Below are 27,980 nucleotides of genomic sequence, written 5' to 3' on the forward strand. Positions count from 1 at the left end.
AAGGACAGAGAGGAACATGTATGATTCCCCTCTTAAAATCTTTGCCAACATGAAAATAATATTTTCAGTTGAAACTGTTGGCTACTCTTATGGTTTTGGGCTCCTTTTACTAAATTGTGGTAAGCGCTAGATACAGGGATGCACAACTCTGGCCCTCGAGGGCTGAATCCTGTCAGGTTTTCATGATTTCCCCAGTGAATTTGCATGAGATCTATTTGACTGCACTACTTCCATTGTATGCATAGTGATTTCATGCATATTCATTTGGGAAATCCTTAAAACCTGGCCTTTGCTAGAATGTGCTTACTGCACATTGAAAAGGCTCACCACGGGGCACACACTGGTGTCCCACAGTAGATTTGCCTCTCTGTACTTGAACACCACAAGCTATAAAAATATTTTTTATTTTCCTCTTAAGAGGGCATGTATGGTGGTGGAGAGTGGGTATGACAGCATTAATCAGCACATGAGGCTTTGCCACTCACTAATGGCAAAATCAGTGCATGGTGTCTCCCCCAAAATACTCTATACTCAGAACAAATTCTAAAAGGACCAGAATATGAACAATATCAATTCTATAAATAACCCAATACTCTCTTTTGTAAGGATTCAAATCTCTGTCAGGTTTAAAGAAAAAGTGGAGAAAGAGACCTCAGTGTTCAATTCAAGCAAGCCTGATGTAGTCACAGCAAATCCTAATCATAGGCCAAAAAAACTCCACTTCTGTCACATATTCTTTCATAAAGATAGTGATTTGAATCCAAATACAGGAAAAATAGTCAACTAAACTCTCAAATGAAGTGGTGTGGCAGTATACAAATGCAAAAAACCCCCAACAAATATCAGCAAGAGTGGTAGAAAAATGAAGAGTCCTATACAGATTTTGATCAAAAAACAGTCCATAGCTATTCATATCAAGGCCCCACAGATAGTTGAAAGAAAGAACAAAAAACAGCAAAAACCATACAAAAAATATAATATCCAAAAACAATTTTTTTTTCTGCAGAAAATAAACCAAACTTAACTGTCCAGCCTTTTCTTCTTAATCCAACATATCTCCAATCTGCCGCGATCACAGTATGATAGTATTAATGAGAATTATTTGTATTTTATTGTTTCTTTATTATCTTTTTTTGTATTTACATAAGAAATTTAAGTTTTCATGCATTGTATTGTTTTTTTGTTTTAAATCATGTTTATTGAAGTTAAACAGAACAACAAAGGGCATACAAGAAATACAGATTGCATGTATTTTATGGAAATTTTAATAAAAATGATTGAACTAAAATAATTTATAGTACCTGAAGATTAGAGGATGAATAATAATAATAATAACAACAGTTTATATACCGCAGGACCGTGAAGTTCTATGTGGTTTACAATGATTAAAAAATGTTACAGATTGAGTAGTGCTAACAGAGTTAAGGTTTAGCGGTCAGTTATTGTGGAAAAAGATTGTGCAGTGCAGCTACCTAAGTACTTTAGGAACAAATATGTTTTTAGGAGTCTCCTAAATTCCCCATAAGTTACGCTGCTGTTTAAAAAGGGTTCTAGGGGTGATTCGGGAAATTGCAAACAAATGGGCCTAACTTCAGTGCCGAGAAAAATAGTTGAAACTATTATAAAAATAAAATTACAGAACACGTAGACAAACATGGAACTGAGTCAGCATAATTTCAGCCAAGGGAGATCTTGCCTCATCAATTTGCTGGATGTCTTTGAAGGTGTGAATAAACATGTGGATAAAGGCAAGCCAGCTGATGTAGTGTATCTTGATTTTCAGAAAGATTTTGACAAAGTTCTTCATGAGAGACTCCTGAGAAAATTAAAGAGTCATGGGATATGAGGCAATGTTTTGTTGTGGATTAGAAATTGATTATTAGACAGAAAACAGAGGGTAGGGTTAAATGGCCATTTTTCTCAATAGAGGAGGGTAAATAGTAGAGTTCCTTAGGGATCTGTACTGGGACTGATGTTATTTAACATATTTATAAATGGTCTAGAAACTGGAGCAAAGAGTGAGGTGATTAAATTTGCAGATGACACTCACACCATTCAAAGTTGTTAAAATGCATGCAGACTGTGAAAAATTGCAGGCAAACTGTAAGAAACTGGAAGATTTGGCAGATGAAATTTAATGTGGACAAATGTAAAGTGATACACATTGGGAAGAATAACCCAAATCGTAGCTACCAGATGCTAGGATCCACCTTCGGGGTCAGCACCTAAGAAAAATTTCCAGGTGTCATCATAGACATACGCTGAAACCTTCTGACCAATGTGTGGCAGCAGCCAAAAAAGCAAATGAGATACTAGGAATTATTAGAAAAAAGAGATGGTAAATAAGACTAAGAATGCTATAATGTCTCTGTATTGCTCCATGGTGTGACCTCACCTTGAGTATTGCATTCAATTCTGATCACTGTGTCTCAAGAAAGATTTAGCGGAATTAGAAAAGGTTCAAAGAAGAGCGATCAAGATGATAAAGGGGATGGAACTCCTCTCATATGAGGAAAAACTAAAGAGGTTAGGGATATGACAACAGCATTTGAATAATATTTTATAGGGTATGTTATAAAATGAAGCATTGTACTGTACTTCTGCTCTGGAAGTTCATCTGGGAAAATGTACCATGTGAATAATTATAGTCCGTATGATATAACAAAATGCATATAAGAATGACATTAAGGGAGGAATTCATCAAAGTATGCTAATGTAAAGATGGGTTATTTTAGCACACGTTGTGATATTTTACTGCAAGGTCTCATTGGATAAAATAAGAACTTTTGTTAAAATAGCATGACCTGTGTTAAAATAACCTGTTTTAACAGTAACATACCTTGATGAATTTCCAAACCCCCACCCCCTAAGTGCAAATATAAGGTGAAAAATTAGCTGGGAGCTTAGTTTGTTTGGCTTCTCCAAACAAAAAAGCATGCTGCTGAATTTTTAGGATCCTAAATCTTTATATTTATTTATTTAAGTGTTTCTATACCATTTACAGCTTAAGTGGTTTACATTGAGGTGCTCAAGCATTTTTCCCTATCTGTCCTGGTGGACTCACACTTTACTGTATTTAATGTATGGGAGGCGATGGGGGATTAAGCAACTTGTTCAGTGTCACAAGGAACAGCATGGGAATTAAACCCACAACCTCAAGGTGCTGGGGCTGTAGCTCTAATCACTGTGCCACACATTGTCTGGTTCATGCTTTTGATATGGACAGATTTAGATGATTGTAACTCTATTTACATAGGTATGATATCAGTAAAGTTTAAACACAAGAAAAAAACAGAAGAACTGCAGACAAACGTACAAGATGCAGGCTGTTTATTATATAAATTAATGATTGTGGTTAATGTTACCACTTTTACACAGTTTATTCAAAATGCAACTTTTAAATTACTACACAGTGCAAAGACAAAGAAACCTGTTTTTATGTTTATTTGAGTTTTGATATACCACCATATATGGCATGTAGATCACAGCAGTTTACAGCATACATAACAATATATGTAAAAGAACTACTGTATAACAGGATAAAACCATTCAAACAAAATAAATAAAAAGGAAATGTAATTGCTCTAATCCTAAGGCTCCAAACCCCAAACTCCAAAAACCTGCGAGAAAAAGTGAATATTTTAAAATAACTTAAAGGGCTCCTTTACAAAGGTGCGTTAGGGCCTTAACGCACGGAATAGTGCACGCTAAAATGCCGTGCGCGCTAGCTGCTACCGCTTCCTCTTGAGCAGGCGGTAGTTTTTCAGGTAGCACGCACTATAGCGTGCGCTAATCCGGTGCATGCACTAAAAACGCTAGCACATCTTTGTAAAAGGAGCCCAAAGAGTTTTAAAAAAAACAGCTCAGTCTTTAAAATGTGAGTAGTGAATGGGGCTAAACAGAAAAAAATGAAGTCAAATGATACTTCAATCAGGCCACAGCTGTAGAGGGAAAAGCCAGATATTGTTCATGAACAGAGCGAATGGGGCACCCAGATATAACAGAAACTACCATGGATGTGAGATAAACCAGACTTTCATACCAAAGTGCTTTATACCGGTGTTCTTCAACCACCGGTCCATAGACCAGTGCCGGTCCACAGAAATTTCCTGCCGGTCCACAGGGCCAGCACATGTATCAGGCCCAAAACAGTGTTCTTCAACCGCCGGTCCACGGTGGGATCGATGCAGCGTTATCTTCGAGCGTTATCTTCCTAACTGATTCAGTGCACAAAGCCACGGGCAGTGGCTCCTACGGGCATCCTGCGCCTGAACCGGAAGCCTTCTCTCTGACATTGCAACGTCAGAGGGAAGGCTTCCAGATGAGGCACGGGATGTGCAAGGTTCAATTAGTACTATTATGGGGGTGGGGTCTGGGGTGGAGATTGGGTAGAGATGGGCGGGGTTTGGCCTATGACTTAGCCCTGTGTTCTTCAACTGCCAGTCCACGGAATAATTCTTTTATTTCTGCCGGTCCATAGGTGTAAAAAGGTTGAAAAACACTGCTTTATACTGTACAGTATACCAAACAGAGTAGTTTGAAACAAACATGATAGGAGATAGAAAACTAATATGTTTAAATGTATAGTGGCATAATATAATTATAATTACAGGCATGACAAAGAAAATGTATAGCTGTATTTTGAAGGTTACAAATCTATTTTACAATTTGTTTGTGAGGTGACTGCATATATCACATTGCAGTAATTAGATTGAGTAGCAAACTGGGTATGTAAAATGGTGTACGTAGAATTATCATCAATCTAGTCTCAAACCACTCATAACCACTGAAGGATGGCAGAAGCCATTTTTAACAAGTGCAGAAATTTGGGAATCAGATGGTTTGATTCTTACACGCCTTGGTGGACGGTGCTGACAGCTTCAATAATGGTCTCTCGCCCTTACTAATAATATTTTTCAGTAATCCCCGCTCCTGAAGAAGGTGGCAAAACGGAGCTCTGTCGAGTGGAGATTCCTATAGGCAACATATATTTCTAACAAAAACTGAGCTAAGTATTTAAGTTTAGCGTTTGTGTGCAAGCAGTATTGGATGAAATTCAATATACTACTCTATGAACTGCTACAATGAATATGAACTCCTAATTGAATGAGTTATTTTTGACTTTCATTAATTTTATGAACCATATGTATGAACTATATGAATTATATTAGTTTATTCAATTTAGATTTTTTATCTCACTATTTATTAACTTTAATATGAACTATTTTTTATACTTATGGAATATATGATAGCAGGATATAGTTTATGGTACTGTTTCACTTTGGAGATCTACTCTCAGCACTTTACAACTTTGAGCACCTTATTTCATCACATCTTGGGAGACTATTTATTTATTTTTTGTTTCAGCATTTTTTCATATATTTTATGTTTTTTCTCCCGGAGCAAATATTTGCAAGTTCTTTAAAGCATATATATATATATTTTTTATCATACATAAAACAGGACAATATGATGTATGTTATCCATCTGGGAACAAATGACCTGGCCAACAACTCCACACTTGCAGCACAGAAAGCTTTTCGGGAGCTTGGTGAGGGCGTGAAACCTTTTGTAAAGACTTTAGCTTTTTCTGAGATACTGCCTGCATATGGAAAAGGAGAGCAAAGAGTGAAAAACACAGAGGACTTTAATAGATGGCTCAGAGCTTGGTGTCATCAAGAAGGCTTCAGGTACATAGGAGGATGGGGAAATATATGGAAGGACAAGAAGCTATATTGCACTGATGGGCTACATATTACTACAGCAGGAAAAAGAAACCTTGCAGAGAAATTTAGACAATATTTTTCTAGGCATTTAAACTAGAAGGTGGGGGTGGTGTATGTACGAAGGACAATTATAGAGACCACCCCCGGCAAAAGAAAAGATGTGATAGTAGTAAAGGCTGCAACATAAGCAATATCAGCAACTCATTTCTTAGTATTGCAACGGAAAGTGAAACGACACAAAAATCCATACAAAAAAGGAGATTATCACTGAAAAATAGCTGGAAAGCGATGACCACAAATGCTCGCAGTCTAAGCAACAAAGTTCATGATCTGCAAGCCCTGATATTAGAGGCAGATCTAGATATTGTTGCTATCACAGAGACATGGTTCAGAGAATCACATGGATGGGATGCAAACATACCGGGATATAATCTTTTTAGGAAGGACAGAGATGGTCATAAAGGTGGAGGAGTAGCTCTCTATGTAAAGATCAATATCCAAGCGACCGAAATGCAAGGGACCTGGGGAGAGGAAGAAGCCATATGGATTGCTCTGAAAAGAGAAGATGGAACTTCTATCTACGTGGGTGTAGTCTACAGACCTCCGACTCAATCGCAGCAAATTGATAAGGATCTGATTGTGGATATCCAAAAGTTTGGAAGGAAAGAGGAGGTTCTGCTGTTGGGAGATTTCAACCTGCCGGATGCGGACTGGAATGTTCCGTCTGCGGAATCGGAAAGAAGTAGGGAGATTGTGGATGCCTTTCAAGAGGCTCTGCTCAGACAAATGGTGACGGAACCCACAAGGGAAAAAGCGATATTGGATCTGGTCCTCACAAATGGAGAGAGTATCTCTAATGTTCGAGTGGGTGCTCACCTGGGTAGTAGCGATCATCAAATGGTTTGGTTTGATATAACGGCTAAAGTGGAGAGCGGCCGCACGATACTTAAAGTCCTAGATTTCAAATGTACGGACTTTAATGCAATGGGAAAGTACCTGAAGAAAGAGCTGTTAGGATGGGAGGACATAAGAGAAGTGGAAAGACAGTGGTCTAAGCTGAAAGGAGCGATAAAAACGGATACAGACGGAGAACTTTGGAGCATGCAGCTTAGCAAGGCAATTCTTTAACAAGAGCAAACGTAAGTGATTATATTATTATGCACTATCCTAATAAAATGTGCGTGCGCCGCAAGTGAGGAGATATTTGTAGTCATGTACCAGCTGGTAGGTGGGCGTGTCCAGCGGGCCGCCGCTACGTGGCGGCGATTCAAGATGGAGGAGAGAGGGCTAATGAAAGCAAAAGGAAAAACAATCAAAACCTATAGGTCAGATGCTGAGGTAGACAGAACATAGACGAAAATCTAACTTAACATATAACAGGTACAGCAAAATTTTAAAATTGTTATTAAAATTATACAGTAAGAAAAAGAAAAAAAAAAAAACTATCAGACTAACGTAACTCTAGTATTGAGTAGTGACTTACGGTTACCACGTTGTGATACAGACGGAGAACTTTGGAGCATGCAGCTTAGCAAGGCAATTCTTTAACAAGAGCAAACGTAAGTGATTATATTATTATGCACTATCCTAATAAAATGTGCGTGCGCCGCAAGTGAGGAGATATTTGTAGTCATGTACCAGCTGGTAGGTGGGCGTGTCCAGTGGGCCGCCGCTACGCGGCGGCGATTCAAGATGGAGGAGAGAGGGCAGCTGGTAGGTGGGCGTGTCCAGCGGGCCGCCGCTATGCGGCGGCGATTCAAGATGGAGGAGAGAGGGGGTTACCACATTGTGATACAGACGGAGAACTTTGGAGCATGCAGCTTAGCAAGGCAATTCTTTAACAAGAGCAAACGTAAGTGATTATATTATTATGCACTATCCTAATAAAATGTCAGTTTTGGAGACCGTATCTGGCGAAAGACGTAAGAAGACTTGAGGCAGTCCAGAGGAGGGCGACGAAAATGATAGGAGGCTTGCGCCAGAAGACGTATGAGGAGAGACTGGAAGCCCTGAATATGTATACCCTAGAGGAAAAGAGAGACAGGGGAGATATGATTCAGACGTTCAAATACTTAAAGGGTATTAACGTAGAACAAAATATTTTCCAGAGAAAGGAAAATGGTAAAACCAGAGGACATAATTTGAGGTTGAGGGGTGGTAGATTCAGAGGCAATGTTAGGAAATTCTACTTTATGGAGAGGTTAGTGGATGCCTGGAATGCGCTCCCGAGAGAGGTGGTGGAGAGTAAAACTGTGACTGAGTTCAAAGAAGCGTGGGATGAACACAGAAGATTTAGAATCAGAAAATAATATTAAATATTGAACTAAGGCCAGTTACTGGGCAGACTTGCACGGTCTGTGTCTGTGTATGGCCGTTTGGTGGAGGATGGGCAGGGGAGGGCTTCAATGGCTGGGAGGGTGTAGATGGGCTGGAGTAAGTCTTAACAGAGATTTCGGCAGGTGGAACCCAAGCATAGTACCGGGTAAAGCTTTGGATTCTTGCCCAGAAATAGCTAAGAAGAAAAAAAAAAAAAATTTAAAATTGAATCTGGTTGGGCAGACTGGATGGACCATTCGGGTCTTTATCTGCTGTCATCTACTATGTTACTATGTATGAGACAATTCTTATTCAGACTTGTATCTGATGTTAGTCACCAATAAGTTACTGCCTGAGCCAATAATCTCCTGTGTGCAATTGGAAAGGCTCATGCTGATGTCCATTATTTAAATAAGTCTTTTTATTTAAAACATTTTTCCATTCCAAACATTTTCTCCAGGAGAATTAGAATGTTGGCCAATTTTCTTTTGGATTAGATTTTGGACTTTATTGGCTACAAGGTCCATAGGGTTCTAGTTACTGAATCTATTATAACCCCAGAGTACCTAAAAGAGTGTGCAGATGCGATATGTTGACCAAATAAAAGATCAAAAAATAGATGACTACGAATCCAGGAAGCGTCTTCATTTAAACCACTGTTTTTCACTGCAAGGCACATGAGCTAATGGCAGCCTGGGGGAACTTCTTGTGTGACTCACAGCTCCCCACTGGGTTCCAAAGTCCTCCTCATTTCATAAACAACAAGGAGGGAGCTGGCACAGTACTGGCCTCCTCTGTACTGTTCTGTCGTAGTCCACCCCCCTCTAAAACAACTTCCTGTTTCCACTTGGGTGGACTACAGCAAAGGAACCATGCAGAGGAGGCTATGGGCAGCACTAGAGAATTGCTGCTGCGGTAACTTTGTAGTTTTTTGGTGATGGGGGCTTTGAAACCAGGTGGGAAGAACATTTGATAGAGCTGGGTGGGTGGGGCGGGATAAGAAGGGACAGATGCTGAATGGGAGGGGCAGAGAGTAAAGGGAAGGGGGGCATGGATGAAGGGGAAGGTAAGGAAATAGTGGCGCATGGATAGAGGAGATGGTAAGGAGATGGTGGCACATGGAAGGAGGAGAGGGGAAGAAATGAAAAGATAGATTTGAGATGGAGGCAGAAAAATGGAAGAAAATCAGTGCCAAAGATGGATTTAGTGCAAAAATTGAAGGAGAGGAAAGAAACAGCAAATGTATAAGGAGACCTTGGAGACAGAGTTAAGAGCACAGAAGGGATAAGATAATCAGAAAAATAAAGTCACCAGAAAACAAAGGGAGGAAAAATGTTTTTATTTTCAATTTAGTGATTGAAATATGTCAATTTTGAAATTTTACCATCTGTTGTTTTTATATTTTGGACTGTTCAGAAAGAAATGTATTTATTTCTATTTTTCTTGTAGTGTTCTGTGTTTAGGGTTTGCTTGTGTACAATAATACTTTTAGTTTGTGGGTTTGTATTTGAAAAGGGGGTTTTTTGTTTTTGTTTTCTGCCAGGTGTTCTGGTAGGGACAGAAGTCCAGAAACTTTGGTTGATGTTGTGGCCCCAGGTAGGGAGAAATTTGTCACCTCTCCTTTAGTTTTTTTGGATTCAAAACCGCCCCAACTGCAAAATTAGTGAAAAGCACCAATTTAAGCAGTAGTACAGAGAATTGAGCTCAGGAGTTGTGAAACAAGTATTATATATTGGTAGGATATCATCTCCATAGAAATAAAATCTTATTTTAAAACTCTGAGGGTTTATTGTACTCTGTCTTATTGTTGAGTTCCTTATTGTTGACATGCTCTTTCTCTTGTGATACTTGACTGTTTTGTACTGTTCCTTTTTTTTTTTTTAGTTCAATAATTTTTATTGAATATTATGAGAAATACAAGAAGCAGTCCAAATACACAGAATCAGAGTAAAGCATTTGGTATAGTAAAGATACATAGCTACAATCAACTGTATAGAACCAAAACAGTGGAAAAGGTCCAGAGTACTGGAACTGCTTATGAAGGATATAAAAGAAAAGGAGAAGAAAAAGCGAGAAAAGAAGAAGAAAGGAAGAACAGATAGATAAAGAAAGAAAGAAAGGAAGAAAGAAAGACAGGAGTGTCTATGGGACAGAGTGAACATATGAATCTAAGAATGTCCAAGGTGATTTATTTTGCTTCAAGTTCGTGGAAAGTCGGGATATATTTTTCTTCTCATATGCATAAGATTCAAATTTATGATACATGCTCAGAGAGTTCCACCAAAAAGTATAGTCTAGTAGCGAAGATGAGTTCCAATTTTTTAAGATATGCATAAGAGCAGTCACAAACATGGCATCAATGAGTTTAGGAGGACAATTTGATTGCGCAAAACAAGGATGTTGAGAACGAAGAATTACAATGTCCATAGAAATCTCTTCTGAGCAGTTAGTAATAGATTTTATGGTATCCCAAATGCGAGTCCAAAAGGAACGAACCAGAGTGCAATGGAAAAGCATATGATCAAGAGTTCCAGCTTCTTTCAAACAGTTCCAACAGACAGAGTCTTGTTTTAGGTTGGCTTTCCACATACAAAATGGGGTCCATACTGCATGCCACATAATAAAGAACATTGATTGCGAGACTCTGGAGGATAAAAGAGGATGATTTGTTGAAGACCAGAAAAGTTCCCAATCAATGTCAGAAAGCAGGGTTGTCAGCATAGAGTCCCAATGTTTCATGGAATGAGATGAAAAGGTGAAGGAATGGTCTCTTAGAATACTGTAAAAGAGAGATATCCCCTTACCTTTCAGTAAAGCCAGTGCAGACCAGTGACGAATAGTGTGAATGGATGTCATAAAGTCAAAGCGTATATGCACAGAAGATAACACCCCAGTGAGTGAAAGCCACTGTGAATACACAGAAGAAGGCAGCGAGTAGGTAGAACAGAGTATGTCAAAAGGGACGAGAGAAGTGAGAGTAGTCATTTGGTGAGCAAACCACAAACCCGCCCGCTGCCACCTTTTCGTTTTGTACTGTTCCTATTTGATTCCCTTTTGGTTGTATGTTCCTTTTGCAATTGCTAATAAACATACTTTAAAAAACAAGAAACAAAAACAAAGGGCTCCTTTTACTAAGCCGCGTTAGGGCTTTAACGCGCGGAATAGCACCTGCGACATTGCCGCGCGCGCTAGACCTTAATGCCGGCATTGAGCCGGCATTAGTTCTAGAAGCGTAGCATGCGATAGTTTCCTGCGTGCACTAAAAACGCTAGAACACCTTAGTAAAAAGAGCCCAAAGAGTCGCTAAGGACTAAGTAAAATATTAAAAGTGGTGAAAGAATAGAGCCTTGGGGGGAAACCGTAAGTCAGTGGACCTGATCCAAACAAAGATAAAGGGATAGATATCTGGAAGAATCAATTCCTTATATACCGGCTAGAATATTGAGATCAATTCAAGATAATAGGTTGGTTCCCTGTAGCCAATAGGGCAAAATGAGAATCAGCAAGAACTAAGGCCCTCTTTTACTAAGGTGTACTAACCGATTAGCGTGCGCTAAACGCTAACGTATGCATGTTAATCTATGGATGCATTAGCGTTTAGCGCGCGCTAATCGGTTAGCGCACCTTAGTAAAAGAGGGGTGAGGTTTTTTATTTTATTGGCCCACAACTATGAAATAATTTACTACATGAATTGAGGTTAGAAGTAAATTTGCAAGCATTTAAGATTAGATTACAAACATTTTATTTTTGCGATGCATTTGGTAAAGGTTCTTCGTCATCAGAGATAATTCATATCTATTGAGTGGAAAGGGTTTTTGCAATGTGTATTCATGTGATTTTAATGGCTGGAAGACATTCATGTTTATTCTGCTTTATCTTGTGTGATATTAGTTGTGAATGTATTTTATTTCTTGTGTGAATCTTTTGAGGTCTGTCTTATGATTATTGGAGTTATTTTATATATTTTAATAGTTAATGTAAAACTGCTTAGATCTGTCGTATGAACGAGCTGTATAACAAGTTTTAATAAAATATAAAACATAAATCACTGTAGTACTTCACCTTGCAGTCATACATCATTCAATCTATGAATAAGTAATTGATGTGTCACCAAAATAAAGGCTGCAGACAAGTCAAGAGGCACAGCAAAAGCCTCTGTCTAGTGTCCTATGAACTTCACTAAAGAAGGATGTAATAATAATCTCAATGCTGTGGCTTGTCCGGAACCTCTAATTTGAAAGAATACTGCTTTTCCTTTACCTCTAGGTTTAAATATAAATACCCTATGGGGTTCATAATAAAAAAAAAAAAAAAGTCTAAAAAGTGTCCTAAATGGCAACTTGGACGATCAAAAAGCCTGATCATCCAAGTACCCATAACCAAAGCTCGTTTTAGATGTATCTAAAACCAGCTTAGGCCTTTCCCCTGCCACTAAACGCACAGAGAGAAAAGAGGCGTATTTAGAGGAGGGGAAAGAGCAGGCGGTGGGCAGGAGATGTGCTGACCTACACCTAGGCGTGCAGTAGGTATAACCAAAACCTTAGGCAGGTTGCCTAGTCGGCACTTATACCTTAGACAAAGTCAAAACAGGTCTAAGTGCCGAAAAAGGGGCCGCTGAGCTGATGGCCGCTGGCGCGATCAGTTCAGCGGCCCGGCAACCTACCCACCCACCCACCGCAACAATCACGGCAGGAGAGATGCTTCATGTCCCCTACCGCGATGCGATCACCCCTCTACCCGAACTGCCGTGACCCACGGCAGGAGAGATGCCCAATCTGTCCTGCAGTGGGTTGTGGCAGTTCGGGTAGAGGAGTGATCGCATTGCAGCAGGGGAGATGGCCAATCTCTCCTACCACGATACATCACCCCCCCCTGACAATATCGGGGCAAGAGGGAGCCCAAGCCCTCTTGCTCCGCGGCACCCCCAACCTCCCTGAAGACATCGGGGCAGGAGGGAGCCCAAGCCCTCCTGCCCCGCCAGCCACAGCACCCTGTGACAACATCGGGCCAGGAGAGAGCCCAAGCCCTCCTGGCCCCAGAGATCCATGACCCCCCCTGCCGATTACGTTCGGGGCAGGAAGGAGCCCAAGCCCTCTGGCCCCGTGACCCCCCAATTACGATCAGGCCAGGAGGGAGCCCAAGCCCTCTTGACCTCTCACCCCCACCCCCCTACATGATCAGGCAGGAGGGAGCCCAACCCCTCCTGCCCAGGCGGACCCCCCTATCCCACACCCCTCACTACAATATGGGCAGGAGGGATCCCAGGCCCTCCTGTCCTCGACATAATCCCCCTCCCCCAACGTCCACCCCCAAACCCCTGATCGCCCTCCCCCGCTGACCTGCGACCACCCGCCGCCGACCCCATGACCTCAAATCGTTGGCCGGACAGACGGGTGCCAAGCCCGCCCATCCGGCAGGCCAGCCGGCTCTGTAATGGGGACGGATTGGCCCAGGCGGCTGAAACCCCGCCCACAGGTGGGGCCTGAGGTGCCTGGGCCAATCAGAATAGGCTCGGGAGCCTTAGGCTTCTCCTGTGGGCGTGGTCTTAAGCACATGGGCCCCTCCTGCCCCGATGTTGTTCCGGGGTGCCGCAGGTGCCCGGTGCAGGAGGGCTTGGGCTCACTCCTGCCCCGATGTTGTCGCGGGGTGCCGCGGGTGCTCGGGGCAGGAGGGCTTTGGTTCCCTCATGCCCCGATGTCGTGGGGGGGGGGGTTAGGAGTGGATTCTGTAACCAGTGTTGTTTTTGACAGACACCGGTTACAGACTCCAGCTTTTAGGCGAAGGACTGGCTCCTCCTTCACATAAAAGCCCTTGTGTTGGACATTTGGACTTAGGCTTTTTTTGGTTCATTATGGGGTATAAGTGTAGACGCCGTTTGGGTACAAGTGTAGACGTAGTGGTGGTCTGGGCGTTTAAACAGCTGAATGTAGAGGCAAGCCATTCTCAAAACAAGGACGTTTGTTTTGGTTATGGACACTTTCCCTACTTCTGCTTTCAACTTTTAAGGCCTTAGGCCAAAAAGGGACTTAGACATTTTTTTTTTATTATGCCCTTCCACGCTTACGTAAAGTACAGCCAAAAGACTTTCCTCTTTACCTATCAACATTAATTACTTTGTACTGTCCTTCCCAGTACTTAAGATCATCTCAAGTTAATGTTTTGCATATTCTTTCCCAAGTGAGATCAGGCTAGACTTAGCAAGGCACTATATGGTTTCTTGACCCCCTTCAATCTGAAATATTTTAATCCATTGACCTTGTAGGGGAGACTGATACTGTTAGATTTAAAATGGATATTCAAACAAGTCTTCTCCCCCCCCCCCCTTTTGCATATGGCTAAATGGCTACTGCTACATTTTCATTTTCTTTTTTTTTTATTTCATCTTTTCCTGGGTTTACGCTGTCTGTGTTTGTCCTATTTTTTTCTAGCATGCTGCATTTACATTATTTAACTAAAGTGCTATAAAATAAAATCCTTTCTGTTTCTCTCCACCAGTACTGCTGCCAGCTCTAGATCTTTTTTATATCATTAACTAACTAACTAACATAAATCTTCTGCTTCTACCACTATTTCTACACCTACCTCTTCTAAGTGCTGTTACTATAATTCATCCAAATAGATTGTAAGCTTGCCGAAAGCTGATGCTGAGTTGAGAATGCATTAATATTCAGAAGAAGTAGATGATGGTCTGCCCATCTTCTTATTTGTTCTCTCTTTGCTGTTAGGATTCCTTTTCTCTCTAAGTCTAGAGCTACTGTGCATGATTTGTAAAACTCTCTTTTTATGATATTGAGACAAAAGCAGTGCTGCCTGTATCTCTCGGAGCTCTATCCTGACCTTCAGAAGATTTGTCTATTTTTCACACCTTCTATACCAGGGTAGGCAATTCCGGTCCTCGAGAGCTGGAACCAGGTCAGATTTTCAGGATATCCACAATAAATATGTATGAGATAGATTTGCATCTCAAGGAGGCAGTGCATGCAAATCCATCTCATACATATTCATTGTGGATATCCTGAAAACCTGACCTGGCTCTGGCTCTCGAGAACTGGAATTGCCTACCCCTGTTCTACACGATGGTGAATCTCAGAAGCTGACATCTTTCCTCCACCTTCTCTCTCTGAATGATCGTTACTGTTTGCTTTCAGTTTACTGCTGAGCTGCTAACACCATCAGCTATGGTTTTGGGGAGAGATGAGGCAAGATCGAGGGATAAGCTTGTTGGCTGGAGATAGGTTCAACAGGATTGATGAATTGACTCATGCAGGGCTGGTTCAAGGATATTGGATGACCTAGGCAAACCTGCTTCTACCCTCACTCACCTGCAACAGAATATCTATAGCAGTGGTTCTCAACCTTCCTAATGCCGCAAACCTTTAATACAGTTCCTCATGCTGTGGTGACCCCCAACCATAAAATTATTTTCATTGCTACTTTATAACTGTAATTTTGCTACTGTTATGAATCATAATGTAAATATCTGATATGCAGGATGTATTTTCATTGTTACAAATTGAACATAATTAAAGTGTGAGTGATTAATCACAAAAACAATATATAATTATGTGCGTTGATCGCACTGTGGACCGGCGGCTGAAGAATGCTGTATTGGGCCCGATGGACGTGCTGGCCCTACAGACCGGCACCAGTCCACGGACTGGTGATTGAAGAACCCTGCCCAATGTGTTTTCCGATGGTCTTAGGCGACCCCTGTGAAAGGGTCATTCGACCCCCAAAGGGGTTGCAACCCACAGGTTGAGAACAGCTGATCTATAGGCAGCTTGATGAGATTATGGAAGTGGCAACAAGGCAGCAGCCAGGTATTTAAAATTTCTTTCCTCCCCTGGAGGCCTTACCCAATGCCTCTCCCTTTAACTTGACCATTTTGCCTGGCAAGAGGAAGGCTTTTAATAGCACATCAGTTTAATCTGTCATATGGGATCAGTCTTGTTGTATGAATCACAAGTTAGAGAGACCTACCAGTTTAGACTGGTGGGTACATAACATTAGCTGAGTCCTGGCATCGAGGAAATGGGATAGTAGTGGGGGAGGGAAAGGTAATGAAAGAAGGGTGGTGACTGAAGGATGAGTTGCTGTTAGGGAAGATGAAAGGAAAGGGAGAGAAGTGCAAGGAAACTGGTCAAAGTTGGAGAGGAAGTGATTGGAAGAGAGAGAGATGAATTTTGGCAGGCTGAGAGAAAATTCTTGTGGAGGGTAGGGAGTGAGATGGTTGTGTGGAGAGGTGTTGTGTGAAAGGTTTTTCACTCCCGCCCACTCTGGTGGTTCGTCTTATGTCTGTGGGGTTGGGTACATCTTGGGAATTGTTTGGGTATGAAGAGAGTTGGGGTGGAGTGTGGAAGGGGGGAACGGTCACAGCTGAGTTGGGGTGGTTGTACCAAATTTGGAGGATGTTGGGATCTGTGGCTGTGGTCTGAATTCGTGGACCAGTGAAGTTGGGGATGAAAAATGGGTCACTTGTGGGTGTCATCGCCATGAGCTGGAGGGGTGACCTGATGATACCATGGGTCATGCTGTGGTTTGAAGTGGCAAGCGATTGCCAAGAAGTACAAGTTAGTTTTGTCACCAAATAGCTCGTGGGAGTTGGGGCAACTGCATTGGGAGTTGGGTAATATTAACAAGTTAAATTCTGAGTTGTTTGACTATGTTAAAGGATTATGGAGAAAAAAGCTGTGACCAAACATTTATCCACAATTATAGTGTACAGTATGTCCTATGTTTGGCGTGATAGAGTAAGGGTGGGAAAGTGGAGATGACATGGTGTGATTCTACAACTGATATCACAAGATTAATCCTATGGCACAGAGAAAACTGGGCTAGTAAGTGCTCTGAAGCTCTAGGATAGGGTCTATAGGAAAGGGAATAATTTTAAAATACTTGACTGCTGCTTTTTTGCTGCCTCCAGAATTTCTAAACTCTTGGCAACTGCCTACTTTACCTAATGGAAGCACTGATTCTGGACTTTTGCTTCATTCTTCTCCCTTTCCTAAAGTGGCTCTGCTATGCTTAGCCAGGGGGAGAGTGTGGTACGGTGGTTAAAGGTACAGACTCAACATTCTCAGGTTGTGGGTTCAAACCCATACTGCTCCCTGTGACCCTGGACAAGTCATGCAATCTCCCCATTGCACCAGGTACATTAGATAGATTTGGAGCCCACTGTGAAAGACAGGGAAAAATGCTTGAGTACCTGAATAAATTCATGTAAACCATTCTGAGCTCCCCTGGGAGAATGGTATAGAAAATTGAATGTCACCAAAAATGAATGATGACTTAACTTCTTCCAACACCATGTTTGTGCAGTTCATTAAAAGGTGCATGAAGGCCTCATTTATCACATTTTCTCCTTAGTTTTAAAAAGTGGACTATGTAATGGTGAAACATAGGAGCCATAAGTTAGAGAAGCGTATTCCAGTTCATTGTCTCTAACTACCAAGGATCCCTATAAAGAATTTAGAGGATTCAATATAGCAACAAATGTATTAAATGGTATCATATAAAGACCTGTATAATTCATTTAGTCTTCTCAACAAAGCAGTAGAGTTTTACCTTCTGATTTATACAGTAACACTCCTCTGCATTGTTAAAGTGTGAAAGCCATGTAAGTTTAGTTTTGATTCCTTCCACTTTCTATATAGCTATCCTCTGTGTTTATCTCATACATTTTTGAATTTCGTTACTGTTTCTGTCCGCACCACCACCACAAGGAGGGTACTCCAGGCATCCACCATCCTTTCTGTGCTAAAGTATTTCTTGAGTTTACTAAGACTATACTAATTACTAAGACCTTACAAATTAAATTCTAGTTTCACTGCATTCACATCATGAAAATATATGTACTGTATATATTTTTTTGCATGTTAATATCTTTCAAGTATGTAAAAGTCTGTATGATATCTCCTCTGTCCTTCTTTTCTTAGAGGGTATACATATCCAGGTCTTCAAGTCTCTTTTCCTTCTGACGAAAATAATAGGAGGTTTGCACCAAAAGACGTATGAGGAAAGACTGGAAGTCCTGAATATGTATACCCTAGAGGAAAGAAGGGAAAGGGGAGATATGATTCAGATGTTCAAATACTTGAAAGGTATTAACGTAGAACAAAATATTTTCCAGAGAAAGGAAAATGGTAAAACCAGAGGGCATAATTTCAGGTTGAGGGGTGGTAGACTTAAGAGTAATGTTAGGAAATTCTCCTGTACAGAAAGAGTGGTTGATGCCTGGAATGCGCTCCAAAGGGAAGTGGTAGAGAGGAAAACGGTGACAGAGTTCATAAAAGTGTGGGATGAACACAGAGGTACTCTAACCAGAAAATAATGGTATATATTGAAGAACTAAGGATGTGGCAAGATTGCACGATCTGTATCCCATATATGGCCTTTCAGTTGAGGATGGGCTAGGGAGGGCTTCGATGGCTGGGATGGTTTAGATGGGCTGGAGTGAGCTTTGACGAAGACTTCAGAAGATGCAACCTAAGCATTGTACTGGGCAGAGCTCTAGATTTATGGCCCAGAAATATCTAGGGAAAAGATAATTTAAATTAAATCAGTAATTTAAAGAGAGGGTACAGTTGAGCAGACTGGATGAACCATTTGGATCTTTGTCTGCTACCATTTACTAAGTTACTATATTTGTGGCACAAATCCCATGCCACTTTTGTCACCTTCCTCTGCACTGCTATAAGTCTTTTGGGAGACCTTTCATTAAGCTGTGGCAAAAAGTGGCCTTAGTGCAACCTTATGTGGGTCTGTCACTCGCTAAGGCCATTTTTATCACAGCTGTAAAATAGACTACTTTTTATTATTTATATTAATGGCATGTGCTAATGTTGCCATTAGCATGTGGTCATTTTTAAAAATTACTGCATGAGCACTTACTACCACCTATTTTGTAGGCGATAAGGACTCATGCAGTATTCCTACGATAAAAAGTTAGAACACGGTAATGTAAATGCACCAAGAGCAATAGATAGCGCCATAAGTTAGGTGGCAGTTGGCGCCTTACCACTGCCTAACTTGTTTTAATTGGCATTAATCATCACGGTAATTGACTACATTCTTTAAAACCAATTAAAAAGTATTTTTTTTTTAACATAGGTGCTTACAAAAGACACCATAATCGCATCTACAGAGGTCAAAGTAGGCAATGTTAATGCTGGAAATGACCTTGGGCGCCTCATCAATTCTCGTCAAACATATGCGCCGGTAATGTAGGTCTGCTAGACGTAAGCCGTGATAATCTTAATGGTGCCTATATATGAAAGACACGTGAAAGGTGCCGTCTTTTGGAGGCATAGGATGATGTAGATGTCATTACTAGAATCTGGCCCTGTTTTGCACAGGAATGCCTACTCTCTACCCATGATATGTCCCCTAAAAAACTCCAAAAACAAAACACCAATATTTTAAATGCATTTTTAGAAGGTATTGCAGAATGCCTGAGCATGTCCTACAGTACTCCATTTTTAGCTGTGTTAATAATCCAAGTGGAGCCTCACTAATCATTTGCATAGGGGCAATAACTACGCCTCTCTATACAGCCTAAAGAGGATGCTGAAAGCTATAGTATTGCAGACCCAGCATTTTACATGACTGCTATTTCCAGGTATGAATTTCCTAATCTGAATCATTCTTAAATTTATTTCCCTGCATAAACGAGGTTTAAAAGCTCACAGTCTGCAATATCACCCTACTTCATCTCTCATCTTGAAATGCTTGTATAGTTCAGGGACTTTCAATACCAGGTCTGCACATTTATTCTGAGTAAGTCCTCTAAGTCTTTAGGATATTGAATCCCCAGCAGCAACTAATAGGGTTACGATCAAGGGATGTTGAGTTATAGAAACGCAGACAAGAGGCAGAAGGAAAGATGCAGTGTGGCTGATAAAAAGATGTGATCAGGTGCAGGGATGAATGATTGTTTGAATAAATTAATTGCTGAAAGTAAAATAGAAACCTCATTAACCCCCCTTTTTTACAAAATTGTGGAGGCATTTTTTAGTGCAGGCCAGTACATTGAATGCTCTGCGCTGATCCCAATGCTCATATGAACTCTATGAGCATCAGGAGCAGCACAGAGCATTCAGTGTACTGGCTTGCGCTAAAATCTGTTTTTGCGGTTTTGTAAAAAGTGGAGGGGGGTAATCAAGGATAACTTAGGCATAGAAACATAAAAACATGTTGGTAGATAAAGGCCAAATGGCCCATCCAGTCTGCCCATCCACAGTAACCATTATCTCTTCCTCTCTTTAAGAGATGCTTTCTTGAATTCAGACATAGTCTCTGCCTCCACCACCTCTTCCAGGAGACTGTTCCATGCATCTACCACCCTTTCTGAAAAAAAAGTATTTCCTTAGATTACTCCTGAGCCTATCACCTCTTAACTTCAGCCGATGCCTCCACTATATTCACACCTACATTCTAACATAATCACCTCCAAATCAAATAATGGTGGCATGAATATGGCTGCAGGTTTCTTAACAAATAAATACCAATAGAACAAGGCAATGAATCAAAATCACTTCTATTAACATAAACAATGTCATATCCCTTTGTCATTTCCCCAGCTAGACGGTGTCGTACTAGCTGCTCTGTTCTTCTCCTCCTTACAGGCCCGCAGTACTGTAGAATCCGTAAACCCAAATTGCATGAGGTGGTGACGCATTCAAGCAAACCATAATCTTTCATCCAAATGACTGATTGTCACCCACCTCCAAACCCCTTCCCATTTTTGCTAAAGCTGCGACACCTCAATCAGAGACACCCCCCTCCCACACCCAGCAAAACTAAGCAGGGAGGGAGGGGCAAGAGTTTTACCACCTGCTACCCTTCCCTACTAATACCCTTCCTCACAACAAAACCCTGCTAAAATTTATCACTCCCTGCACCCACACCTAACTCCTCCCCTACTTCTTTGCCTACTAATCCAATCTTACTAAACTCACCCCTTGTTTATCTTCAGCGCATCTATAGAGGCACCATAGAATACCTAAAGATGAATTAGGCATGGTTAATGTCAGAAACAACCTTAACCTCCGTAGAAACAATTTCTGTTGAAGATAGGTGCTGGAAATGTAGGCCTTTAAAACCCTGGCCTATATTTTGGCGCCTACCTTTGATGAAAGCCACAATTCTGTAAATGACATCGTTGCATTATTGACACATGATTGGCGACTGCTGATAACAGCGCTGTTTAGAGTTTGGCTCATAGTTAATAAGAAATAACTTCTGTCCATATCTGTAGCAATAAGAACAAAATGGAAGGAGAGAGTAGCTTCAAATACTCAATTATAGTTAATAATAAAACAAAAGAAATCCAGGACAAATGTCCAACATTAACCCTGTCCCCAAAGGATGTTGCCTCTCTTCCAACCAATTCAATTCTCATGTGATAATAAATTAACCCCCTTGGCTTCCTGCAAAAGTATTAACTTTTCTAGTTATAATGGGTGAAGAAAAGTATAATCCTTTCCCTGAAAATTTACCTGACACAGTCGAAGAAACTTCAAGAAGAAAGTCATGCCTAAGTAGAAAACTCTAGGCCTTAGTTTAAGAAAATCCTGACAGATTATCTGGGTCCCACGGGATACATCAGGAAAAATATTAATTGGTGAATCATAAAAGTGGGCTGATTTCTTCCTAAAGAAACTGATTAATATCTTATTCCTATCCTTACTGCCTCCAAAAGTAACCATTAAGGTTGCTCTCAGAGTAATTTCTTGAATAGACATTTCCAACATCATGGTCAGCTCTACCTCCAGAGCCTCCTCAATCCATCTTCCAGAAATATTTTAAAAGATGAGGGAATATACAAAACTTTAGTTATAATTGGGAGGGATAAGGAGTCAAAAGATAGAATCTCAAACATATACTAATACTACTACTATTAATTATTTCTAGAGCGCTACCAGACATACACAATGCTGTACAGATTCACAAAGGCGAAAGTTCCTACTTAAAAGAATTTATAGTCTAAACTGACAAGACAGACAAACAGGATGCCGGGTTGGTTGATACAGTTAGGGGGAATGTTTCAACATCCGGCAAGGAGAAACCATATTATTGTAAGGAAATTTCAGAAAGCATATGTAAATTATTAGCCCTCACCTGGTTCTCCATTTTCTCAAATTTAACTTCCTGTAAATTGTTACCTTTCACTAGTGAAGCATTTACTTCATCTAATGATCTTGTTTTCTCATTCAAGTGTCCACTATGTTGGTTGATTTCAGACTCCAGTGTTGATACTTTAACAGATGCTTCACCAGGCAGATCTTCAATAGTTCTCTTAGATGGCTTCCTCAGATGGCTCTGAAGGGGCTCCAAAGGGGCATGCCCCTTAGGCCACAGCCCTTTAGATAATCACCTTCAGGCACACATCCATGGGCCATGTACTGCAGCAGGATTTGGTTTTAAAGGGCAGGAAGGGTGTCCTTCAATGACATCAGATGCTGCCTCCCATTCAGAATTTCCTCCTCCTCCGGTCCACAGCAAAATGCATGGTAAAATTGCCTCTCTCCTCCACCTCCTCAGTGGCAGGACTTGGTTTTAAAGGGCAGGAAGGTGACCCCCAATGATACCAGGTGCCAGCTCAGAGCTCCACCTTTCAATTGGAATTTCCTTCTCCTCCGGTCCACAGCAAAATGAGGGTAAAATCACCTGTCTCCTCCCTTGGAATTCATTCTTTCAACCTAATTTAATTTTTCTCTTTTTCCCCCTTATATCTCCCTAAATTATCTAATTGAATTTCATCTAATAAAGTTTTAGATTATGAGTTTTTCTTTCTGTTATGGAGGAAATCAAAAGTACATGTAAATGCTCAGTCTGGTTCTTGGTTCTACTTAGCCCAATCCATTCATCTCTGTGAGAGGCTTTACAAATTTTGTGTTTAAGGAAACATACTTAGAATAATGACCACTTACAGCTAATCTACGTACATGTGGAGATATTCTGAAAGCCTAAGTAAGTAATAAGCTATATGATTTCCATTACAACTGCACAGGGACAATTTGAAAGACCATTTGCACAGGTAAATAGCAATTATCCCCTTTGTAATTTGGCAATTTTAAAACCGACCATGTATTGTAGATGAGTCATTCTTGGGCTTGTTTATGTTTTGAAGAGGCAAATAGCACACATATACCATGTTATGAGCCACATATTCAGCATTACTTTACTGAACTTTATTTTAGGTTGTTAGTAAAAAAAAATAATTTAATTTGCTATCTCCTGCTAGCAGATGACTTGGTAACATTTTCAACTACAGGAAGTGCCAGCTATGGAGAGTCAGTGAGTAAAAGTATGGTATATTGCCTAATTCCCAATATTTGTAAGCAACGTAGAAAAAAAAATTAAGACTGTTGCATATACCAACGAAAGATGTTGTTTTTGAATATATGAGAGCCTTATCTGCAAGTCTTACATCCTAAGGGTCGCACTGCGGTTTTAAGATGGGTGTCTTAATTTGTTAGTTAGTTGGGTTGGGAGAGTAATGGTCAGTACTGGTGGGGCGGGGTGGAGATTATCATTAGGGGGGAGGAGAGGGGGGTTTGAGGAGGGGAAATGGGGTGTATTGAAGGTTCTGGCAATTAGTCAAAGATAGGATAAGTGGCTCAAGTGGGGGGAAGGGGTGGTGTGACATTTTGGGGGTTCATAAGAGTACAGGGCTTTGGAGTACCTTTCCACCCTCCTTAATCTCACTTGCCCTATGTAGAGAAGGAAGGGGAGGGAGTTTGGTTGATGTTACTCTTTTATTGTATATGCTTGTTCTATTATTGTATATGATGCATTATTATTTTTACTGTGCACCTTTAGGGTGCGCTGGTGTTGTATTTGCTGTGTTTGCATCAATAAAAATTGTTTGAACCTAAAACAAACTTAGATATGAAGAATATAAGAATTGTCTTAGTTGGTCAGACCAAAGATTCACCAAATCCAGTACGTACTCCCTCAAAATTCACAGGGGTTCCATTCCAGGAACCCCCGCAAATTTTGAAAAATTGCAAATGCAGTTTTTGGACTGTCAAAAGGCAGGGGAGGCAGGAGAGGGCAGCTGGAGCACGGGCAGGTGAAGAAAATCGCTCGCTGTCTGCTCCGACCGCCTCTTCCTGTAGTAAAGTCAGGCTACATGCAGCTTCTGATTTGTGTAGCCCGACTTTACTACAGGAAGAGGCGGTCGAAGTAGAATGCAAATGAGCAAGTCTGTGATTCGTGAACCACATTGTATACTGTTTCCAATAGTGATCAATCCAGATCCAAGTACCTGGCATGATCCCAAAAGAATAAAACAGATTTTATTATGTGAATCCCAGGAATAAACAGTTAAATCCATTTTAATAATGGATTAAGGACTTTTCTTCTAGTCCAAACCTTTTTTAAACAGCTCCATTAGTCATTCTCCTTTTATCACTATAGGTAGGTAGGGCAGCATGAGCTCTATTGCTCCAATTGATGCTTCGGTGGCAGCTAGTTCCAATAGACTGTTGAAGACCTTTTTTTTTTGAAGCCACAGACACAAGAGAAATTTTGTCAGTATCATTTTGTTCAACTTGAAGGACCCAGAAATAGCCAAGAACACCTGTGCTTATCTCATTCTTTCAGCATATCCAGATCAACCCCTCGAATACTGTTCCTGCTCTCTCCACCTGTATGAGTTCTATCTTCTCCCAATGGTGCTTCTGGCCTATTGCAGTAATGCTGGCCTAAAAACTGCCTTAGAAAACATATTCCAAACATATTTGGTATCAACAATAATCTAAAGGCCAGCAGATCTGAATGTTTGTGGTCTTTTTTTTCCATCTTACAAAAAAAAAAATGGTTGGCATTGACCATAAGATTTCTGTTACATTGTTGCTGAACATCACTGTTCACGTGGCCAACAGGAAGATACTGGACTGGAGTGTTAGGACTGACTGAGAACCAAGTATTAAGGTACATGTATATATTTCCATAGAACTGCCTAATATTTAGTGTGGTGGCCTGAGAACTAGATTTGATTCCCCACTGCAATTCCTTGTGACTCTGGGCAAGTCACTTAACCCTCCATTGTCCTAGCTACAAAATAAATACCTGTATATATCCCATGTCTTATATTTTCTATATTTTATGTTCTATATTTTATTTATTATGTTTTATACTGTATTTTCTTTCAAACATGCAAATTATATAGCATCTCTATCATATCTCCCCTCTCCCACCTTTCTTCCAAAGTATACAGATTGAGATCTTTAAGACTGTCCCCATACGCCTTATCATGAAGACCACATACCATTTTAGTAGCCTTCCTCTGGACTGACTCCATCCTTTTGATATCTTTTTGAAGGTGTGGCCTTCAGAATTGTACACAATATTCTAAATGAGGTCTCACCAAAGTCTTATACAGGGGCATCAATACCTCCTTTTTCCTACTAGCCATACCTCTCCCTAGCTTTCACCGTCACCTTTTCAACCTGTTTGGCCACCTTAAGATCATCACATACAATCACATCCAAGTCCCGCTCATCGGTCGTGCAAAGTACCCTTTAGATTGGTACTTTGTTTTGGGCTTTTAAAAGATATATAGAATGTAGTTTTGAATCTCTAGAGGCTGCAAGTCTTGTAATATTATTTACATATTTAAATGTTTTACATGTGAAAAAGTTTAGCTTTATACTATCATTGCCTGTACTTTTTATGTATTTCAGTTATATGTTTGCTCGCTATTTTATTTTACTTGCTCACTTTTAAATTTATTTATTTGTTTCATAATCTGGTTATAGACTCCTGAACAAGGTACAGTCCACTATACTGAAACTCTTGCAGTGTAGAGCTGCGCTCTGTGGAATTGTACCTATTCTTTCCATCAATAAAGATTTCATTTGGAAACATCCTATTGACCCACTTGTTTCTGCTTTGATCTACTTAATTTGTGGGACTACCGTTTTGCTTTGTATCCCTACTATATTCCATGTAAACCTCTTTGGTTATAATCACAGAAAGTATATCAAATCCCATTCCCTTTCATACAACCTCCCTACATTTAATATTTTGCATTATTTTGATTTTTTTTTTTTTTTCTGCACATAATTTCCGAGGAGTATTCAGTGTACATATTACCACTAGTAACAAAGGTACTGAGGGAAAGACAGCTGTTACAGCAGCACTAGAGCCACACAGTGAAAAACACCTTCCTCACTATGTTCAAAAGAACCACGCAATCCCTTTACTGCTGACACAAGTGCCAGCCCCATATCAAAGGATTTTAGCTCCATTTGTTTCATTCTGCCTACCCCATACCACAGTTTAGCATTGTCCCATACTCTGACCTAAACTAAACTAAACTAAAACTTAGTTTTATAGACTGGGTCTTCAGCCAAAAAGGTGCTCGACTTGGTTTACAATAGTGTAAGTATAGTACATAAATATAGAAGAAGAATGTAATCTAGAATGGCTTAGTGTCCAAAGAGTTTAGTAAACAGGAAAATTTTCAGAGCTTTCCGAAATAAAATGAAGGAACCTAGACTTCTAAGTGAAAGCAGTAACTCATTCCAGAGCTCAGTTAGTTTGAAAATGAAAGAGTGGCTGAATCTCTTGAAAGTTCTGTTTTTACCCCTAAGGGAAGGAAATGTAAGTTTTAATTTATTTGAACTCCTAGCGAGTTGAGATTTGTGTACGTTCCAATCTAAAGGAACCAAAGTAATAAAAATGCCAAAGAGAATTTTAAATGCAATATAAACGCACTTAAATTGAATTCTAAGATACACTGGAAGCCAATGTAATTCCTTGAGCAAATGGGGTTACGTGATCAAATTTACTCTTACATACCCTGTAATAATATCATTCTAGTCCCGCCCCACTTTAGCCTCCTCTAACAGATAATCACTGACAGCCTATGGTTGAAGTATTCCAAAATATACAAAGAAGACAGATTTATTTCCTTTTTTTGAGGAAGCCTAAACTAGCAATCAATAGATTTGTCAAGGTGGCCTCCTTCAAAATCAAATCTCTTCAAAGGAAATTGATTTATAAGCAGAGAATGACACAGGGACAAATTTTCCCCATACCTGCAGGAACTCATTTTTCAGTCCCATCCCAGCAAGTTCTTTTCCTGTTCCTGCCCCATTTCTGCAAGCTCTGTTCTCATCTGCAGAAGCCTCAAACACTTTAAAATCATAAATGTTCGAGGTTTGTGTGATTAAGGCTGAGTTTACAGGAATGGGGCAGGGACAGCGACAGCGACAGCGACAGCAACAAAACTTGCAGGACCGGAACAAGGAAATTGAGTTCCTGCAGGAATGGAGAAAAAATTGTCCCTGTATCATACTCTATTTGTATGCACTAGTTGCCAGGAAGATTCAAATTTGCAACGCTTCTACATTTTACCAGTCCAGAGAGTGAGAAATTCATACCCAATCTTTGTCTGTGGATCTTCAGTACAAGAACGAATGCAAGGCTAAAATTAGGGCCTAAATCCCAAGGATAACACCTGCAGTAGCAAAACATACCAACCATGCTGAGTAAATGATGGATGTGTTAACACCATGCTAGCAAGATGATGGATAAGGTTTATCCAGGTTATGAGGGCACTAATTCCTACAGTGGAATAAAACCCAAACTTAGAACTATAATAGTCGATTATATATATAGAAATGAACTTGAAAAATATGATATTATTTAAGAAAGATCCAGGAGGCAAAGACATATTCATTATGATTTACGAAATGAATGTTGATGTACTAGTGTGTTGTTTTTGTGTTGGTGTGTATATATATATATATATATATATATATATATATAACTATATACAGTATATAAAGGCATAGGGCATGGCAGTAGATGTGTGCTTTTGTATTATTATTTTGTAAATTGCTTTTAATATCTATTATAGTTGTGAAGGTAGTATACAATAAATCTTAAAGAAATAAGTAAATATCACACATATGAAGGATGCC

General features: G+C 40.2%; 1 protein-coding gene across 2 annotated transcripts in view; it reads right to left on the reverse strand.

The window, feature by feature from the left end:
* The window catches only part of LOC117361261 (gamma-aminobutyric acid receptor subunit alpha-3-like), a 310,400-nt gene that overhangs the window by 275,340 nt on the left and 7,080 nt on the right, over positions 1-27,980 (reverse strand). The gene's annotated exons all lie outside the window — the stretch shown is intronic.

This window comes from Geotrypetes seraphini, chromosome 5 (assembly GCF_902459505.1).
Source record: "Geotrypetes seraphini chromosome 5, aGeoSer1.1, whole genome shotgun sequence".
NCBI classification, from domain to species: domain Eukaryota; kingdom Metazoa; phylum Chordata; class Amphibia; order Gymnophiona; family Dermophiidae; genus Geotrypetes; species Geotrypetes seraphini.